The following is a 16,700-nucleotide window of genomic DNA, read 5'->3' on the forward strand; positions in this document are numbered from 1 at the left end:
TGTGTGTGTGTGTGTGTGCGCGTGTGTGTGTCTGAAAGAGTGAGGACGTCTTGTTTGATGATATGTTTTTATGCATATATAGGCCATCCTTAGCAGTTTATACAAGACAATAGAAAATGGTTCTGACACCGCCAGAGAAATGTATTTCTAATACTGCCACTATGTTTGGTCTATTACAAAGAGATAAGGAACCAATCAAATTTTTTTATTTTAGTGCAAATCCAGTGTTGCAGTTAAGATGTGTACAGAAACACCTGACAATTACAAAGATTAGTTTTTTGTTGTTTTAATTATCAGAGGCAACTTTTATACTGCATTTCAAAAATGTGAAATTTATGTTATTATTACTTTTTCATTATTGTATTTAAAAACTTAAAAATTTGTATGTTAATTATTCAATATATGGTATCTGAAATATGCGTTTATTTTAGTCATTATCTCATATAAGTTTTAGCCACATGATTATAAAAAAATAAGAAATTCAGCATTTCATCTTACTAGAATATATCATTTCGCCTGTCGGTCTAGTTTAGTACTTATAACCACAATGGACTGGCATTGGGGATGGTTGCTGATTTTATTTTTTTTTCAGATGACAATCCCCAACACTCTCCAAAAGAAGCAGCAACAGATGGTCAGTGAAAGGATTGCCATTTCACAGAGTGTTGTATCAATGTGTAATAATTTACTAAGTTTACTGGAAGAGAAAAGTGTGGTAGAAAAGGTACAAAAGCAATAGAGAGAGAGAGCCTATTCAGGAAAGAAGCAATTTAGTTCAATTTAATTCAATTTTATTTGTGTAGTGAGAAATCTCAACAACCGTCCCCTCAGGGCACTTTGTATTGTAAGGTCAAGTCCCTGCAATAACACAGAAAAATCCCCAACAATCATATGAGTCCTAAGCATCCCAGAAACGACACAGAAAGTCATAAAGTCAAACATAACTTTTAAAAACACCAGTATAGGATCATAAGGTCCTGACTGTAAAAAAAATACATTTCCGCAAAATGACGTCACTTCCGGTTCCGGGCAGGTCATGGCGGGCATGCGATAGTTCGCGCTGATGGACGTAGGAAGTGTTACAAACAGCTGATCGGATCGGCAAAGCCTGTTTCTGGAATATTATGTTTTTGTTGCTGCAAATGCTTTTTATGCAGTTTTTCCAAAGTTATATGTGGAAGGAAACTGTGACCTAGGGCAAGCTGATGGCATAAGATGTAAGTACAACTCCTCTGGTTTCATATGCAAAAAAACTTATTGTGCTAGCTTACGTGGTTGCAGTGCTACCGGGATTTAAAAATAGTTGCAAAATGGAGCGTGTCCGCTTCCACCGGCTTTAAAGGGTTAATAGGAAGAAACCTCCAGCACAATCAAGCTCAGGAGGGACAGCCATCTGCCATGACCGGCTGGGGTTGAGGGAAGCATGTTCCAGTAAATCCAGAGTCAACACAACGACCTACCAGAGCTTCATGTTTCCATGTGCTGATGAGATTTATGGAGATTTCTTTTTTTTTTCAGTAGTATTTAGCACCTCACCACAGTGCCAAAGCTATTACCAACACCAAGAATACAGACAAGCTGAAGGCCCTACAACATAGGTTTCTACTTGCTACATTCAAAGCACTTTATAAAACATGTCTCATTCATACAAACACTTTTTTGTATATCTAAGAGTTGTCTATCTGAAATTCACTACTCGTGTTTCAGCATCGTTCACAGAGAGCCACAAACAGCACCTATACCTCACCTCCATGTCATTCTACATGGGTACAATAAAGTGAAGAATCCTCAACGTATGTTTAGTTAAAGTGAAGTTGGACATTTGTCAGAAATTTACATTTCTGTAAATATTTTTTCCCTTTAATTTTTTGGTTTATCTTATCAATAATTTGAGGTACTGGATTTAGATTTTTCATGAGCAATGAGCCATGATCAACAAAATGAAAACAAAGTATTGACATATTTAGTTTTACACATTACAATTTTACCGGCATTAATTTCCAGTGTCTTAGATGAGTTTCACCATGAGTTACACCATATTTTCTGCTCCACCAGTCTATTTCATGACTGTCATTCGTCCCCAGTGTATGACATGCATTTTGTTGTTTTAGCTTACCACAACCTTACCTGATTTTGCAACAGAAGTTGCATGGTGTGTTAAGGACTGCATTGCAGGATAAATAAATTAGAATTGGCGCTTAAACTCAAGTAATGCTTACTTTAAGCTTACCTTATCAAAACTTAAATGATCTCACGCTTCAGATTATTATTTTCAATCAAATTTAGACTTGATAAACACTAAAGTAGGTGTAATGAGGGCATTTTGAATATTGACAGTGATTTCTCAAGATAAAAAGAGCGTTTGTAATTTTGTTGATTAAATGCAGTTCATGATTAGTAAACCAAGGGAGACATGGTAGCAGCTTCTCTTCATCTCTTCTGCATTCTGTTTGGTGTTTGTCATTCAGTAGAAGAACTGTCTGCAATTTTATACCTTTATCCTTCCTTTCTTGCTATTTTATCATTATCCTCCATTAGAACTGCGGTCAATAATACATTTTCTTATTTACAGCCCTACCCACCTTGACAAGTAGATTAGTACTATGTATTCCCCCTAACAATATAAAATTGAACCCAAAGACCCAGGCACTTTCTTTCCTCTGTACTGTGATAGCTAGTCTTGATAATACTTTATCCCACCAGCCAAGGCAAAGCAGTTGTGTTTTGGGGGACTGATAGCTGATCCCAGGGTTTACTTATCCCAGTTGTAATTTATTATTTAAAGATTTAAAATAACGCATATTGTTCCATTAATTTCAAAATACGTTTAAGTAAAACTTATAACTTACATGCCTGTAAGCGCATTATAGACAAATGATTGGGATTGGAGGAAGAAGAGGAAGTGTTTTTGGCTCGGTTTCATCATGACCAGAGAGAGAGGTTACTCAACAGTTTTTCATTCCTCGATGGATCTCAGTAAATTAGTCCAACATCTTTACCTCTATCTCAACATAATTACCTCGGACCAGTTACTCTGATGTGCAGTCACTAAAGTGGCTTAGCAGATGAGACTGTAATGGGACAGAGAGTGAGAGTGGGAGAGAGACAGAAAAACAGATAAGAGTATGCCTGTGAATCAGTATCTGTATGGCAGCGTGTTTATGTTGTGTTGGTTGGACTGGAAAGCAGAGCAGATGGGTTTATAATGAGGAAACAGAATGATTCTGATAATGATGACCAGATAATTATACCACATCTGAAGAAGGGAGGAAAGCAGTGGGGGAGTGGAAGTGGTGGTTTAAAAACAGGCTGAAATGGATGAGAGAAAGAAGAGTGCATTTACACAATGAGGGGTTAAGAAGAGATGGATGTGTTTCATGAGAAATGTTAAAAGAGTAGAGTAAAGAAAATGAGATGAAAGCAGGACACTCCATTGATAGAAAGAACGAAATGTCTTTTATTATAGTTTCAAGGTCTGTTAGGGTCCTATTTTAAGTTGAGTAATGCTCACCTCCCCTGTACTGAATACTGAATATGTTTGAATTTTTTGGTCTTGGAAACCTTTCAAAAAGACAGATTAATTTATTAATGCATTCTGTGCAGGTCCATAATTAAGCTACTTTGGATGCATACCAGTCAGACCAGTTTCAACTACTAATACTAACACCATCCCAGCTAATTCACCCAATTCATCTGTGAGTCATAAAAAAAATATTGAAATTCAATATACAAGTTATATTCAAAAGCTATATTATTAGTTGATAGGATCTGTCAAAAGGTTTGATACCCACCAGCTCACCTTCACAGAAAAAGTGGCAAAAGAAATATAACACCCATCCTTTTTATGGTTAAAGTAACACAGAGTTCAATAAAATGTAAAACTGCATATGTGTGTTTGTGTGTGTGTGTGTGAAAAAAAAATATATACATATATATATGTATACATATATATATGGAAAAACTGTGTTGGAAGACTTCTGTCATTAGTCGTTTCCTGTCTCATTACATCTGATGAAGGAGTTATAATGATTTGCATGGAATGCGGGAGGGTTAACCATTACCTGTAATCTGAGATTTTAGCTAACTATTTAGCTAACTATTCCTACTGTTTCCACTCTGCTCAGTTTGCCGTGTTAGACTCTGAACTTTCAGGAAGCCAACATTCTCTTTTTGAGTAAATAAAATATACAGAGTAAATATTGAAACTTGAGCATAAGTTGTTATATCTTTTTGTGAACTTTAAAGACGTATACTGGTAGTATCAACTGGCTCAAATTTAGAGGTTGGTTAAAAATAAACAAGTGATTTTATGCAATTGGACTCTGTGATTCATTATATTATATAATTGACCAGTTTACTTTGCACCTGCCAAAATCACTTACTAAAATATCCAAACTGTATTTAATACAGGTATTCCCTTTTTTTAGTCTTCAACAGTAAACAGTAAAGCTTGAAGCTTGTACGTGAGTATTATTGTTTTAATGATTCTAATAGGTTGCTCTAGGCCATAGAATGAACAGATCCCCGAGGTCTATTATCCTGGTCAATAACATAATTTTATGCAAAATTGGCATTTTACCAAGTGCAAGGATCAATCAAGGAGAGCTGCTGTTAATGGGTGTGGCTGGTGGCTAAACTTAATTAACAGGGCTGCTCAGATGAGTTGGGTCATCAGAGGTATGGAAACTGGATGTAGGTAGTTAGAGCTATGCGTGTCTCTGTTAAAATGGCTTCCATTTCCTATTAGAATAAGAGTATTAAGATCTGACCCTTCTGATGGAGAGCTGTTCCAAACTACCTGTGTGGTAGCCATCACATATCCAGGCACAAACACATGAACACCTCATTTTTATACGTTCTACTTTATACACACACTTTGCTTCTTCCCTGTCTCAGTCATGATCCTACACACCCAAAACCGCACGCATATATATGCACTCCAACTCACTGACAGGTCATTTTACCACCATCTAATGTATCTAGTGCAGAGTGCAGATGCTAAATATAGAGGAAAACTAAGCAGAATATCAATGGCTCTCAAGATCCTACAAAACAGCCGAGCAGTGATTCAGATAAAACAATAAGGCAGGTGCAAAGCATGAGACCGAAAAATTATTAATGGTAAGTCTGAAATAGGTTTATCTTAAAAACGGCCTTGTTTTACATGTAAAGGTGTATACGGATAATAAACAATTTCTAATAAACAAAGGGAGGAGTATATTTCCAAATCCGATGTGGAAAATGCGTCAAGCTTTTTAGAATGTAATTTAAAATGTAATGTATCCATGTTAACACTGACTTATAGTGAAACACGTGACTCATGTGGGTCTTTTACATTTCAAATAATAGATCTTGTTGTTGGTAGGCATCATCATTTATTTCCTGTACTATCTATTTCAAAGTTGGATATTTTTTAACCTTATAATATTATACTCAGAATTATAGTAATTAATAACAGTAATTACCCTAAATCTAAGACAACTCGGGAAGGAACATATTATACAGTGCTATAGGATCAGGTTGAATTTATTCATTCAGTTAGTGTTGTGACCTTCATTTATTGTTTTCTGTTCTCCTCCATTTTCTATGTATTTGTTTCATCATTCTTTGTTTACGCTAGGCATTTGTACATGAGCACAATTGCACATGCTGTTGAGTTATGATGAGCAAAATAAACACTGCCCTTTGAAAGGTCAGAGAATCTAAATGACGGCATGAAATGAAACACAATAGATCCAGCCAACACGTTCCTGTTTATTTGAAAAGCAACCACTACATTATGGGAAAATTAAGGGATGAGTGATTATTTGACAAGATTCTGGGAAATCTGGATTCCAGAATTCCCGAGCCCTTCATTAGTTGTTGATGTCAAGAGACTGCAGTGAGTTTGCACAGTACTGCGTGCAAGGAAGTAAGAGCTACACCTCATTAAAAAAAAGGAGCAAATTAAACAACTGAATAGCAGAATTCTGTAAATTCAATGGGCTCTATTTATAATTAAATTGATAAGATGAATTAAGTAATTCCACATTACTAATTATAAATACACGCTGGGAAATTATTACTTTAAGATTGAGGATTATTTTTACCTATTAAAATTGTCTACTTTCAAATGAACTACACTGTTTTTGAAAAGCTGCTCAGCTAAAGCTTGCTATAGTTTTCTCTACCTCATTTAAGCAAGTAGCACCAGATGTAAGGGCTATCATAATGCAAAGTATCCCCTTGTGTATTATTGTTTTGATTGTTTTGATAGTAGAATACAGTTTTTTTTTAAAGAAAGCAAAGAAAAACAAAACATGTTTAGCTTAAAAGGCCACATAAATAAAAGGAGGCAATCCAAAAGGTGTTTGTGTGTGTGTGTGTGTATTCCTGTTTAGACAGCTTTGTGAGGACCATAAATTGGCATTCTACTATACTTGTGGGAACCAACAGTCACTTGTGAGGACACACAAGGTCTTCACGAATTTGAAGGCATTTTTGAGGCTCAGAATGTGGTTTTAATATCAGGGTTACAATTAGGTTATTATTAGGTTTTGGGTAAGCAGCCAGGGAAAGAATTATGTCAATTAGATGTCCTCACTAAGTGAGATAAACAAGAATGTGTGTGTGTGGGGGGGGTGTTCATGAAATTACATAATTAATACTTTAACTGTCAAACAGCCTTTGTTGTGTGTGCTTGTGTGCTGTCAGGTAAACTGCAACACTGACGTGTTAGTCATGTTGTGCATACAGAAAAAACTTCTATGCTGTCGTTGCTCTTTGACATGATGTTTCAAATCAAGAAAAAGCTTAGTATGGTATTTTAGCTTTTTGGTCTGCATTCTTCCATCTGAAGAAAGTCAGGTTGAGTGTCTACAAAATGATCAGTTGTCCCACCGTTGTGTCACATTGCTGTTCCATGTCTTAGTGATGAGACGCCTTTGGGCCTGTGATGTGAGTAATGATTTTCTAATAACCTGCAGCTTGTTAGCTCAGCTGGCTTGGGAACTGACTGCCAAAGTGTCTCCGTCCTGTTTGATGTGTGCGTCTGTGTGTTTGTGTACTCTACCAAATACAGAAGTATGCACTGTCATTTTCAATTTGATAACACTTTGATCAATGTTGGACGAATTGTTAAAAAGTGACATAATTTCTGCATCGCTGCCCACATTTTATTATGCCAAAAGTATTTTTAGTTAAAGCATTGAACATTCACATCACGCCCTGACTTCTAGGCTTGTGTTCGTCATGGATGTAATTGGTAACTTGATGTCGTGTTTTAGAAAGCTTTTGGTATAGATTAACTTTGAGATAAGTGGAAAAAAAATATAGGGTAGCAATGAAAGAAGTCCTCCCTCTTATGACATGAAAGAATTTACTGTATATTTAACTTATAATGGCTGAGACACAGTGTGACTGAAGATGCTTGTTAAAGTATATAATAGGTTTACAGAGTAGTCAAAGTAAAGCCGTGGGAGGTTTTATATTTCACATACCCGCATTAGATGGTGGTAGGTTTAGACAGTTAAGCTTCCCACCATGGTTTTTCTCATTTGTACTAAAAACTGACACATGCAAAAGGTAATCAATATTTTCTATAATGGCAAATGGATTGTCTTTAACTACTGTCACAGGAAGCTTTAGTAAATATTTGAACTGCCTCCCTCTATAGCATGAAGAAAATACTGATATCCAAGTAAAATATAGTAGAGCTTCCTGAAAAGGAAACTAGTTTTCTACTTTTTAGCTCTCCAGTTCATAGAGTGTGTTAGTCTATACAGTAGTATCAATTAAATACATGCAAGTATTTAATAGATTCCCATTCATGATCTATTAAGGTTTAACCCTACTGACTTGGATCATCCACAGCTGTTTCCTGCACTGCTACTTGAGAATGACATTTGTAGTATTGATATGACATTTCTTAAAGGTGCTTTATACAACATTCAGAATCACTGGACTACAGAGCAAACAGACACACTGCTGACATCTATCCCATCCCTGTACTGGATTTCTTTTTTGTCCTGCTTATTTCTAATAGACATTACTGAGCTATTGTGACATCACTATGAGCTTTAAAAAAAAATCATATATAGTGTATAGCATTCTAAATACACGTAAATTAAATGGAGAATAGCACCCGTTTCTCAGTTAGACACATGGTGTGAAGCAGAGAAGACACAAAAGTAGGAGACAGAGAAGAGATGATCTCTTTAAAGACAGCAGCAGAGACTCTAAACACTGAGATAAAAAAAGGCGCAGTTGATTCACTCATGCATACATTGCAAATTTCAAATATGTTTTTGATGTTGTATCAGTGTTTAATATCTCACATATAAAGCTTGTGAAAAACTATTTGATGGATTACTATAATATGTGGAAAACATATTCATGCAAACATTTCCATGCTAAGTTTTACTCTGAATTTGGGGATGTGTTGTGATTGATGATGTTCACAAAGGTTTGCGTGCAGCACATCCCCTTACTGGCTCCTGAATAGCCCTTTACCTCAGACACAGTTCAGTGTCAGTGTATGCGGCTACTAAATTAGCCAAAATAGAACAACAAAACTAATGCCAACAATTACCCCAGTGAAACCAACAACTGATGGCCAATCGCCATTGTGTTTGTCAATTTGCCCCACTGGCATCCTAAAGTGTAATCACGTAGTAATTGCAGATTATAATTAGCAATTATTCATTCATACTTCTCAGTAACTTACTCAGCTACAATTCTATGAACTAGATGTTTCATAAAGGCTTTAAATTGTCACCAATGTCAACTTTGGGGATATCGCTATAAACATTTGAACTCTAATATTGTCTTTTTTTTTATTCTTTTCAACAGGTCTGTGGATCCAGCTTGCTGTTCTGTCTTGCTTTTCTGTCCATCTACCTGCCACCTCAGTTTATCTTCATGTTGAGTCTTAAAACACAGAACACCAGATAGAGGTAGGCATGGCTTTAGCTACAGCTTTAACTGGGATTTGTTGTACTGTAGAGTTTTAAAGTGTGCTAACTGAGGTTGCAAAAGCGGCTCATTTGGGAGCTGTGACACTGTTGTTTTGCTTTAATTACACCTGAAACATACATAAACAGTTATTGCCAATTAACTTTAATAAAACTTTAATGATCCTCTGGGAAATTGGGTAAGTATAGGATATTACATTAAGCTCTAATTGATATCATTAGAACACGCTCACACACACACATATACATCCATTTTTGTTAGGTTTGCTAAATAAACTTCAGCTGTTTTATGGTTTCTTTTCCTCATACTTTCAAGTTCAGCAGTAAGTGAGACATGCTGCAAGCCTTGGTTTTCTTATGCATAGTGAATGGGAAAACAAGGCATGTGCCCTTGAGTGCACAAATTCACATGTGAAAGTAAAGTAATTTGTGTGTGTGTGTGTGTGTGTGTGTGTGTGTGTGTGTGTGTGTGTGTGTGTGTGTGTGATAAGAGCAGTGTTTTTTTTACTCCATTTTTCTCTGCCTGTATTGCAGACATATTAGGCACACTGCTTTAGGCAGTCAGACAGCTACGCCAAGCAGGGAGACTGCCCTTGCTGGCCCTGATACAGGATAGAAGGACTATAGATGGATGGATGAAAGATAAATAAATTGTAAATATCATTGTAAAACATTTGCAGATGATTAGCTGCCACATGTCTGCCTTTATCTAAAATTCCATTATATTTTTACATTATATACTGTCTTTTACTAGGGTGTTTGTGCTTAACAGAAGCATAACCTCAGTGTTTATTTATTAGTTTTTGTTTTTAGTAGCAATGATTAAAAACATACTCTGAGCACAGGTCAGTAGTCATTCAGTTGCATCCATCAGATTCCTGTTTGTCAGTTGAAATTCACAAAGGACAGAGAGTTGTCTTTTAAAAGGATACTTTTGAAGTCCCTGAGAGAGATCTATGTATGTCTGGGTTTGGGTTTTTGGGTTTTTTTTTTTAACATAATATTGGTATAGTTACTGTTATGTTTTCCTTTATTTGAGGATGTCTTGTTTTTTTTTGTCAGAAACCAAGCCAGGAGATTTTTTAAACTGTCTGGGATTGTTACCAAAGCACAATTACTGTGGATTTTATGGAATGGTTTTGCCCTTTGGATCACTAGGGACAAACCAGAAGTTATCAAGACGAACATGACAAGCTATACAGGAAAAGCTATAAACAAGTAATTATAGACCTATGATTATCCATTCTATATATTGTTCAAATAGACAGCATTTAAAAAAAATATAGGAACACTTAAAACACATCACATCTGCATATTTCTTGTACATTTTTTTAATGTTTCGTTTATTTTCGTTTGGAAGATAACGCTCTTGCAAGGCCATTTACCTTTTTGTATAACAAATTGCTCTACATTATTTTTTTTAGTTTTGCACGGTCAGCTAATTTAGATTTTATACACTGAATAAGAAATGTTCATACCATATAAAAGAGTCAGCAATTTTGTGTAAATGCAGTAGTCCTATGATGATTAATTTTTATTGAGTCATTGTTTAAGATCAAAGCCTATAGGGACAAAGTATGCAGATTCAGTTCTTTCTTTTGACTTGCTGGTTGTACGAGACAGAGTCAGACAACTTACTTCTTATCTGCCTAATTACTTTTATGACACACTCTAATGAATGTGTCCTTAAACCATGTGATATCCATACTTTTGGCTATTTTTACCTATTACAAAACAGGTTTCGCTTTTCTCAGTGATCTTTCTTCTTACATCTCAAACACCATAATGTGCTGTTTGCATCCATCCTTTAAATTACTGGCCATAATTGACTTTTGTCTTCAGAAGCAGGCTTGACTCTGCTTGACTACGATTCCACTGAAATCAGTAGTATCTGTCAGTTTGATGGGCACGTCCATAGCCTGTTGAAAAAAGTTTGCGCTTATAAGGCTCAGAAGCCATTAGCTTCTACTTTGTGCGTACATTGTGGATAAACCTGTGTTCTTTAATTAGACACCAATGGGAGACTAGCATGCAATACAAGCTGCACCTGGCACTGCTTTTACTGCTCTGGGATCAGTTTTGAGGTGGACATTGTGGAAAACAGAGCTAGTATTGACAAGTAAACAAGCACTCATGTTAACAGATAAAGTTTCTGTTACTGATTACTCTTTTAGCAAGCTAGCTAGGAAAAATTCATTGATTGAGAAGGGACACGCTTACCAGAAGTTAAACAGGTGTAATTATAAAAACATAAATAACATAAAATAAATAAATAGTAAAGGATGACTTGGTGGTAGCCCTACTGTACGACAGACTGGTGACATATACAAGATGTGTAATAGGCTCAAGTCCTTGCTGTATGTGTGTGACACTTTAAATAAGAGCATGTTCTTTACTCTCAAAATTGCCATAAAAAAGTACATTCACTTTATATTCTCCAAATTCTCCTACATGAATTGTTTCCTAATGCAAAAGTAATTAAACAGATACTATGGAACACCCCATACATTTAAAATATGATGTAAGGCAAGAGGCTATACCTGAATTAATGCAATTTAATAAATGCAAGCCCTTATTCGGATAATAAGACCACCAAAATGGGACTTGAGGAAAAAAAGAGGCAAATTTACACATAGTTTAAAAGTATAATTATTTTATTGCACAAACCAGGTTTATTTGCTCTTTATCAGCAAATATGTTGGGATAAATGATCCTGTATCTGAGTTTATTCAGCTGTATCATGACACAGCCTCATTCGTTTTTTTTTTTTTTTGTCTAGAAGTGTGTTAGTCTGTGTGCTAAACTGTGACCTTTACTTGGTGGAGAGACATGTCTTGCACTTTGTCTTTATCCATACTTGTCGGTATATACAACATGCCAGCAGATATCAGAGCAAAACTTAATAGATTTCCCACCCAGAGACCTTAGATAAATAGAGAATCTAAACATTCTATTGAAGCTGAGAACCATGACAGCCATGTAATTCCCTAAGCTGCCTGTGAAAGCCATAATATTCATATTTCTTCATAGCAATAAAACCATATTACCATATGAAGGCCATAGGATAATATTATTATCAGCCAGCTCTCTGAGTGTCTCTCTCTAGTGGCAAGGATCAGTTCAAAGCACAGCCCAAGGCATGTGTGCATGTGTGTAATAGAAATCATGTGTGTGTGTTTGTATATATGTGTGTGTTTGTCTCTGTGACTCAGGGTGTATGTGATCAGTTCCCTGAAGCGACAGCTGCACACCAAGCTCCTGAATGGAGAAAGCTTCTCTGTAATGACTACCAAGTGGCAAGCATGTCTCTCCCCTTTCTTTCTACGAACCATTTCCTGATATTTTGCGTTTACCTTTACCTCTCTCATCAGTGATTGCATGCTGATCAGCTTCCTTTCTCAATGTGCCTGATGTCCTCTTTTCTTTTACTCTTTCTGTCTTCTACTCTTTCAGTCTTCTCATTTGTGCTTTACTTTTACCTTTTACTTTTCTCCTGTAATAATATTACTCTCCAATCACCATAATCCTTAAATTAGAACTGCTTGGTACTGCTATCTGCAAATTGAGACACATCTTTTGCCACCAAACTTGTATAATACCTTGAAAAAGCAGACGAAAGAGGATGAGGAAATGAGGATAAGAACAAGGACAAGTAGGAGCAGATGGAAGAAAGCATGAGAGGAATCACGGAATGAAAAAAAGAGTGAAAGAAAACAGATATATGGTAGATGATGGATAAAACCGTATATCAGTCCTTTTTTACTCAAAGGCCATGATATCAGAAACCTGCATTTTCATCCATAGGGAAATAGGTAGATGGTTGTCTTCGTCACAGTTTCATGACTTTAGCTAAATCTTGATGCTTAAATCTTGCAGTTAGCTCTTTCCAAGTTGATAATTAATTTAGCAACGAGCATTTTCTAAAGAAACAAAAGATAATGTAGTTTAATAATGTCCTTTGCAGACAATGAACTCCCAGTGTGTCCATGTTGTAATCTGGGATCTTCCTTTCAGCATTGTGGTATCCAATCCAGTATACTATTCATTATAGTAATAATATATGGTAATCCATTTATATTTTTAGCTTGGGCTCCTGATTGTGAATCAATTCTTGTGGTTGATAGTGCACATATTTATATATTTGTTCTGGTTATAAATGAAACACTATGGAGGCCTGGCTTCTGTGACCATTATTTTTGGTTTAATGATGCTGGTGATTAGTACAAAATCCAGTAACTCTAAATTTTGGTTATTTCACTTTTCATAGGTCCCCAGTTTTGCTCCTTTTAATATGGCTATCCCTGCCAAATTGCTTATACATCTTTGTATTCCCTTGATGGCAGAAGTCATGTTAATGTTGTTTCTGTCTTTTGCTATTGCATGATTAGCTTTTGGGGATGGAATTAGGGAGTAAGGGTAGAAATGATCCTACTCAGAAGTAGATGAGAGAGAAAGTTTGAAATGATACAATTTTACATTTTTAGTTTGTCAAAGCTACTGCGTCTCATTATTACAAGCTCCACTCCACCAGAAAATCCAAAGTAAGAATAAAAAGTTAATGACATATGCAGCCACATTGTCTAGTGTTTGAGTTTACACAGTGGACACTGTTTCTTAGCATAATGGTAAGTAAAAGTTTAATAAGTTAAATGTGAATTAGAAATTTTTAATGTAATTAAATTACAAGTTAAAGTTGAGAATTATTAAGTAAGTAATTAAAGAATAGAGTAACAAAATGCTATTGGTGTTAAGTAGGTATAAAACTGAGAAACTATAGTGTGTGTGTGTGTGTGTGTGTGTGTGTGTGTGTGTGTGTGTGTGTGTGCTTGTATGGTTAGTATTACAATAAACCAGATGCCATGGTAGTATTACAGCACAACAAGCACTAATGCACTGTCCGGGCAGCCACAATCATCTCATTACATATTGTACTAACAGGAGAGAACCAAATGTTACAAAGGAGAGTCCAAGAACCATGCAAAGAAAAAAGAGAGAAGAAAAAACCCAGAACAGAAAAACAAACAAACAGAGGATGACTATCACATGATGAGAAAAAGAGATTAAAAAATGAAATGTTAAGAGAAAGAAATAGAAACAGGACTCATGTAACCAAAACGCCATTAGCAAGTGTCTGTTACTTTCCCCAGCTCAGATTTGTGAAATCTATCTGTGTGCGTGTGTGTGTGTGTGTGCGTGTGTGTGTGTGTGAAAATAGAGGTTGGCCAGGACGACTTTGTTTATCATCTCCTATATAGGTGATGACTTTAACCACTCACATTCAGTCATGTTGCATTAGTCACACAGACCTAAAATGTGTATACCCAGACCAGCTCAAGAGTGGTTGCCAGACGTTGCTGGCTGATGTTGGGCGAAATCAGTTTACATGAAAGATGCTCAGTTGTCTGCAAACACTCAACATTTACTTAATACTGTCCAAACTATAGTGACAGTTGAAAAAAGTGAGAAAACCACCTTTAAATTAGAAGTTGTGCATTTAACTCCAACCAACCCATTTCAAAAAGCAACACCTTTATGCCAGGGTCTGCCAGAAACTTCCCCAATCCCTCACCACCTCCTGGCAATCACCTGAGGGCCTCAGACCACTCTCTAGGCTTGTGTGACCGAGGCCTAATGGGTTAGAAAGAAGTCAATCCCGTTCCTCTTGAGACTATAATAAAAAAAAGAACATATGTAGTTATGTTGGATAGATGGAGGGATGGATGCATTTAGTTTAGGCAGAAAAAAACCCTGCCTAACTAACTTCCTATCTAACTTGTTTGATTATGAAGTTTCTTTACATTTCACAGACAAACAGTTAGATAAAAGAAATGCATCTAAAGTATCTAATTGAGAAATAACACCTGACAATGGAGCTTTTCAATGAAACTACATTCCCTACACTTGATATAACCTTGAGCTTTAGTGACACAGAAAAAGGAGGTGATCAGAAATGCCTCAGTCTTGCCACAACATAACACAGCAACCTGTGATGGTTTTCAGAAAGATCATTTTTAATGTGCTGTATGGCTGTATTTGAAGCTTGGAGTCATGTGGTACATTTAACTTGCACAGTGCAGCAGGCATTGTGTATGTATGTATATATGTATCATCATAGTCACTGTTCCCAGGGGGGCATTTGCTTTCAACATATCCGGTACTTTGACAGATTTGAATTACCTGTCAGAGGACAGGTGTCTTACCTTTGAAGAGACAGTTCATCTCAGCCAACTGAAATTCCTTCAGTTCTGTAAATTACTACATATTTCTTAAAGCTTATTAAACTGAAGTTAAGACCCTCTTACTGAACTCATTTGATCATTAGCATCAGAAATATAATGTCTGCACATGTAATGATCACTTACTAATGGAAAATGTGAATGCTTTCATGATTATCACTTTGAAAAGAAAGTACTCTACTGGACACAGCCCTCAAAACTGTACTGTTACTAAAAGGCCTAGGATGTTCAGGATGACAGTACAGTAGGACTCAAATAAATGCACAATGATCTCTCTGTGCTCCCTGGGAGACTCATGTGTCCTTCAAAGACCAGAAATTAATCATTAAAGACTCATTCACTCAGTAACTATAAGTTCAATAAAATATTATGATTGAAGTCTGCAGACTGCAATATGAATCCAAGCTGTGCCAAGACTATATGAAACTTGAAAATGTGGTTGCACTTCCTGGTTGAACAATGCATGTGACCTATTCACATCAGCTCCAAGTTGAGTTTATTCAAGCGTCACTAAAATGGTCTACAAAGGAAAAAGTACATATCTATAGAATACTGTAGAAACGTAAAAATTTAAGCGTAGAAATTTTACCTCCTAATACTCTAACTCTTTCACGGCATGCATCTTCAATTTCTCTTTGCTATTTGGGCTGATTGGGACCTCATGAATATAAAAACAAAGAATTCTGAGAAAAATGAGATCCACATATGTGGACATTTGTTTTAAAGCAGTGGCAGTATAATGTCCTCGTAAGTGGACATCAGGCCCTCGTAGAGCAAAACCTATTGTTTTGGTCTAGATAAAATGTGATGTCCACATATGTCGACGCCAGCTCCTAGGTGGTTAATAAAACTTCTGGATAGAAAAGTATTAAAATGACTCTTGTGGCAGACTCTGGCATAGTGTGGAGTAACGGCTGAGTGTAAAAAAAAAAAGGTTGAAAAATAAGTTTAAAAGAAAAACAGTGAAATAAATTTTTTTGTCGTTTCATTCAAATTAAAACCTTGCATTTTGAAATAGTAATCTGAGGACTTAGCAATTACAAAATTAACTACTACAGTAGATCGTTAGCTCCCGGACTCAGTGTAGAATAAGCTAATTTTCCCAAATTATTATTCAAGACATTAATTTGTCACAGAATTTTTAATAAAATTAAAACAAATTTAATTGGAAATAGTTTTTTTAATTCCTTTTTTCAAGGAAATAACACATGTGACATTCTAGCTGAGGCAGCTGCTGCCCTGGCAAGGAGAAGAACTAGAACACATTTTCCAACTCATTTCAGTTCATGGGCTACAATAATAGTGATGCCCACAGAGGAAGTGTCTCATTCATCTCTTGTTCTCCTCCATGGGAAGGTCAGGGTCAGCTACAGAGCAGCACAACAGGGCCATCAGGAATTCAGTTTCTCCCTTTGGCAGGGCGGATCCTTGCTATACAGAGGTTGCGCCCTCGTCCCTCAACTAATCTATCTATCTATCTATCTATCTATCTATCTATCTATCTATCTATCTA

At 36.1% G+C, this 16,700-nt stretch overlaps 1 protein-coding gene across 3 annotated transcripts in view; it reads left to right on the plus strand.

Annotated features, from left to right (window-relative positions):
• Positions 1–16,700, plus strand: part of zgc:172282 (leucine-rich repeat and fibronectin type III domain-containing protein 1-like protein) — a 175,271-nt gene that overhangs the window by 72,572 nt on the left and 85,999 nt on the right. For all 3 annotated transcript variants that reach the window (XM_042218137.1, XM_042218138.1, XM_005915938.3), the window contains exon 2: positions 8,830–8,933. The gene's annotated coding sequence lies outside the window, so the exon portion shown is untranslated. The remainder of the gene's footprint in view (positions 1–8,829; positions 8,934–16,700) is intronic.

Source organism: Haplochromis burtoni, unplaced genomic scaffold (genome assembly GCF_018398535.1).
Source record: "Haplochromis burtoni strain Fernald_Lab_line unplaced genomic scaffold, NCSU_Asbu1 Contig_15, whole genome shotgun sequence".
Taxonomy (NCBI): Eukaryota; Metazoa; Chordata; class Actinopteri; order Cichliformes; family Cichlidae; genus Haplochromis; species Haplochromis burtoni.